At 34.3% G+C, this 5,832-nt stretch overlaps 1 pseudogene; it reads right to left on the minus strand.

Annotated features, from left to right (window-relative positions):
- Positions 1-1,281: 1,281 nt before the first annotated feature.
- Positions 1,282-1,773, minus strand: LOC149562391 (GDSL esterase/lipase At4g10955-like; annotated as a pseudogene).
- Between the last annotated feature and the right edge of the window lie 4,059 nt (positions 1,774-5,832).

Below are 5,832 nucleotides of genomic sequence, written 5' to 3' on the forward strand. Positions count from 1 at the left end.
GTAGGCCATGGGACAAAAAAAATTTCAGGTTGCTGCCGTGAACCCCAAAAAATGTATGAAGTATTTACAATACTTCCCTAATCAGTCACCACAAAGTAACAACACTGACTTCTCACTTCAAAATTTACAACTAAAAGTGTTCTCATCATCTATACTACTTTATATTAGTATTTTTTTAATTTTTCCCTTCATAAAATAATTTTGAAAGATTATTTAATTTTATCTTAATTTTTTTCTAGTAATAAGTTTTATTTTTAATAAAAAATAATTACTATATTATATAATAGTTTTAAACAAATTTAAGCTTAATAATGGATAAGTAAAATTTTGAATTTATTTTTATGTCACAATTTGTTAAATGCATTATTAAAAAATATTTAATTTTAGTTTTGATATCATTTTGTGTAGTAATTAAAACAATTGTTCTTCTTATTTCATGTGTGTGAATAATAAAAATTATTATTTTGATTTAAAAAATTAACTTTAAAAAAAAAAAAAAGCTAAAAGTGAAATATTTTCCCTCTATTATAAAAAATTTAAAATATATAAGAATAAATAAATTTTCAGTTAAAAGTAATTTATAAAACATATAATAGTGTATTAAAACTATCGTTAAAATAAATAAGAAGTAGGCAATGAGTAATAAATTTATTTTATTTATTTTGAAAGGCTTTGTGAGGTGAAATGAGAGACCTCATTCTCATTAATTAAAATTAAAATTATAAATACATTAATATAAATATTTTAAAACTAATTAAAATTATCTTTTATTTTAAATTTACTAAAATAAAGTATCAACTACAAAATTCATTTGTACAAGTAAAATAAGCCTTAACAAAGTAGGCGCTTGAGTAATGTCATCTTCAAGCAATGGCTAGAGCATTTCTTTAATGATGGACTCTAGTTTGGGGCAGGTTTCATTATAAAACATACATGATAGACCGTCTGCCAATGCTGGCAAATCAGTTCCATCCTCTAAACAAATGACCGTTTGAGCAACTACTAAAACAAATAGAAATGTGCCAAGGAAGTGCTTCTCCATTTCCTGTGTAACTAAGTAAACTCACCCACTACGAGTACTTCTAAGAAAAAATTCATCGTAATGAATTAAGAAAAGTTTCAAAATGATTTTAACACAAGATCGAGGAATTATAGAAATGGTTGTTAAAAAGAAGAGAACACCATCTAGTTAAAAAATGATCGATGAATCCATCAACAATCAGTATTGTAATCTAGATTGAGCAAATCTGTCAAGCTGAAAGTCTAAATAAAAAACTTACACTACAGATCCAATGAACACCATTGAAAAATGCCTTGAGCTCTCTTAAAATCAAGTGACAGTCACAAATTCATTGTCAATCTGGCTGACAGAATCAGATGCACAACCCTAGAATCCTTCCCAAACACAACCATGATAGATTCATTATTAATCAATTGGTGAGCAGTAAAATCATTAGTTTTGCCCATACTAAATTTGATCCCTTACATTTTCTCCCTATCCTCGAAGTATCCAACATAACCAAAACATATTTCATTAGTCAGATTAATGTTTACATTGGGAATCCATCTGCTCATAGCAGTAAAAGCATCATGATCAGAGGCTCCCCATGTTCTTCCTTTGACAACCATGGCCTGACTAGCCATTAGGACATCATGAGCAACATGAAACCCTAATTTAAGTTTCCCATCTTTCATTCTCTTGATTGATGTGAACATGAGTGGAGGATTGAATAGATGTCTTTTCAAGCAAGGGCCTTTGTCTCTGCACAACATTATCGCCATGAGCATTGCAAATGTGATGCCTAGAGAATGTTCAGTGATTGAAACTTTGCAGTTCTTTGTAATGCAGATCTAACGGCGGCTAGCAAAAAATTAGTCCTCTAGGTTTTGTGTAGGTTGTTGATTATGAGAACTAGATCAAGTTTCAAATTTGTGTGCGAAGTTGTGGACTTTAAAATTGATCCCCTGAAGGCCACAACAGATCGGGGAAGGTTATCCTAGGATTTTGAATTTTACAACCCCAAAGATTGAACTATTGACCTTGTTGATCATAATTGGTAAGGGATGAAAGTCCACCAGGTGAGAGCTAGGGCACCCAATAGATTGTTATATTTCTCTTTATGATGACTTAGTTCCCATGAAGGGAATGTAGGTTGTGATAACCATTGACATTAGATGACAACCCATGCAAATTGATTTCAATCAAATCACTTATAATGAACAACTAAGATATTTTTGATGGTAGTCATTCTGTCTACTCTATTTTCTACCATTATATGTGAATTTTAGCTTCTCTCTTTCAAATAAGGGAACGTCTATGACGTAAATATTTTATGAGATTAAAATGTTATATCTTTATTATTACATTGAGTTTATTTTTAGTTTGTACACATTATTCAATTTATTTATTTAAAATATTGTGATGTCCCTAATATTATTAAATAATAATTTTGGTTATGTGACCGACAATCAATGATTGTATCTCTTGAGCCTACTCTTTATTTTATTTGTTGTAACTTGTAGGCCTTTCAATATTTTTGTAATCCTTCAGGAATCTTGAAGCCCTTTATAAAGCCATCTTGTAGATTATTTTAGGCATGTGATTTGGATTTTTTTTTGTTACTACAAATTCCAATTGGAGCTCTCTATTGTTCACCATTTTGGAAGTGAGATATCTTCCCTGCTTGGCTCTCACAATTTCGGTGAGATTCAACCCTCGCCCTATTCCGTCCTTTGTATTGCTTTGCTTGGATCTAGCAAATCTAGGCACCATCTTTGTTTAGGAATATAATATTGTGTTTCAATGATCATTTATTACATCTTTGTATTTGGCACACATTTTGTATTTGGAAAACATTTGGAATTCAATATTCTAATATTGGTTTTTACATTCTTCAATTTCACATGAATACCCTCAACACCATTTTCCTAGACTATGTGATCTTCCAGTCATACAACTTCATGCCATATTTCCTATTGGATGACTTCTCTTTGGATACATTGACCAACCTATAACCATCACGCATCCTTCTACTTACTGTACTACCTTTCATTGTATGTATTACACTTGCACTAGTTATTTGTATGACTTGCATGCCTCCCTCTTCTCATTGCATGACTCTCCGTACTCTAACTCCATCCACTGGTCATTTCCTTCCACTTCCATTCCTCTCCCAGTCACTGAACAAACCTCCACGTCATGTCATATGACTGTCAAGCCATGTTGTATTGTCACTATGTTCCATAATACACACTTTACCAACATCGTACAGCTTCTTGAAGGCCATTATATGTCTCAGGTACATTATAGTGGTATTACAGCTGGTGATCTTGCTAGCCTGTTGGTAACATTGGGTATTGCCAATATTCTGATATGTAGGAAGGATGGGTGAATCAAGCACTAAGATGATGTAACATCTAAGGGAGCTAACAAGAGGACAATAATAATTGAGTGAAATTTTTTTGAATGGACAACATCTCAGTGAGAACTTAGCCAAGGGGCAAGAACAAATTGGTAAGACCCTTCAACTTTTGGCAGAAGGAAGGATGAATGAAGGACACAATGGGCATAGCACGATAATTTTTTTCAATGAGAGGCTTCACACAGAGAACTCACACACACGACCAATGATGTTGAAATTTCCCCAATGGTTATAACAATAGGGGGACCAAGAGCCTACCTTCCTCAAGATGCAAGATCAGTGTTGGCAAGACTAGTTTGATGTCGGATTTGGATCATAATTATCCTTCAGGATTATGTGGATTTCTGGATGAGATATTCTAGGTAGGGAAATTACAATGATGACATTAAAAATGAAAGATTGGAAAGATAAACTTATCATGCTTTGATGGATCTAAGCATACATAAGCACAGGCATGGGTTCAGAAGTTCAATACATACTTTGAGCTCAACCCCATGCCTAAAGAAGAGGCAATCAAGTTTGTGATACTTCACTTGGAAGGAATCACTCTTGAATGATGGCACCATGGGATGGTAACCCTCGGTCATGATCGAGTTACTTCATATGACGACTTCATAGAGAGACTTATTGACCCCTTTGAAGCAAAAGATCCATAGCTCAACTTCAAGGAGTCGGTACAACTAAAGAAAACTGGATTAGTGGAGAGCTACATCACATAATTTTAAAGGCTATCAAGTATTAGTGATAGACATTTCAAAGAGAAGACTTATTGTCTTATTCATGAATGGATTGACCAAACCCTTAAAGGATTGGGTGAAGGTTAACCCCAACACACTTGTGGCAACAATCAAGAAGGGATGAGATATGACAACATCCACTTCATTTTCTAGAAGTCATTCACATGCCAAACTACCCCTCACTCTGAAGGAGAAAGACAATAAGCCCCCTCCAAAGAAGTAGTTAATGGATAAAGACACGAGCTAATAGTTGAGGAAGATATGTTTTAATTGTAAGGAGTCATGGGAATGGTGACACTTGTGCTTAGGAAAGGGGAAAGTCCATTACATTGAAGTGGTACTAGACAACAAAGAGGATGAGGAACTAGAAATCGAAGAAGATGATCAACAAGATTCCAAAGAGGTTAACATGAACCGTATAAAGAGGATTTTTTTAGTGATACGACAAGGAGGCACCATCACTCTTGCTAGCATTCTAAGGTGTAATATTTTTCAAGTATGCGACACTCTCAGGGACAATGGATCATAGTCATGCTTGACATTGGGGCCACACTTAATTTCATTAATTCATCACTTGTACAATGAAGAGGTTTGGCTACGAAGGCACATGCAAGATTCCAAGTCAATTTAGTAGGAGGAAACCTTCTATCATGTACTCATCTAGTTGCACAACTAAGCATTACCATGGGAAACCATACGATGACAAGAGACCTTTTTGGTAGATCTAGATGACATGGAAGTATAATCAACATCTAGTGGATTGAAACTTTAGATGAGGATAGTCAAAGCTTCAAAAAAGTAAAGCTTTAATTTGAAGTAGAGGGAAAGAAGGTTTTCCTAAGGGGAATGTCAAATGGAGGACCAAAGGAAATCTCAGCACAATGGATGGAAGCTATTTTTCAACATGACGACATTGTTTAGGAAACACATTATTTGATCTCAATAGAATTGATGAAGGGGTAATAGACTAACTACCAAGATGATGAGCTTCGACAAGTGTTGGATAAGAACATTGTAGTCTTTGCTGACATCCCTCCTGGCATACCTACACATAGAGGCTTTGAGCACACTGTTTGGTTTGAGGAAGGATCCAAACCCGTCATTACTACAACCTACCACCATCCTAAAAGGTTTAAGGATGAGATAGAAAAAATGATCCAAGAACTCATAGGAAAAGGATGGAATTAGGCTAGTTCCAACCCTTTTGCATCATCATTAGTTTTGGTTAAGAAGAAGGATGGAACCCTCTAGATGTGTGTTGACTACTGTGCACCGAATAAACAAACCTTAAAAATAGGTACCTCGTTCCTAGGCCTGATGAATTATTGGATGAGTTACACAATGTAGTCTATTTATCCAAAATAGGTCTTCGTTTTGGTTACCATTAGATTCACATGAGGGAGGAAGATGTGGATAAGACTACCTTTCATTGTCATTATGGTCATTAGGAGTTCTTGATCATGCCATTTGGTTTGACCAATGCTCTAGCCACTTTTTGATCATGCATTAACCAAATCTTTAACAAATAATTATGGAAGTTCCTATTGGTGTTTTTTGATGATATACTTATTTATACAAAGACATGGGAGGAACATCTGAGACATATGGATGAAGTACTCAAGACATGGAATCACAATCATTATTTTCCAAAAGATCCAAATGTAAATTTGGAA

This window comes from Cupressus sempervirens, chromosome 4 (assembly GCF_028749045.1).
Source record: "Cupressus sempervirens isolate cs-2001-9-10 chromosome 4, ASM2874904v1, whole genome shotgun sequence".
NCBI lineage: Eukaryota > Viridiplantae > Streptophyta > Pinopsida > Cupressales > Cupressaceae > Cupressus > Cupressus sempervirens.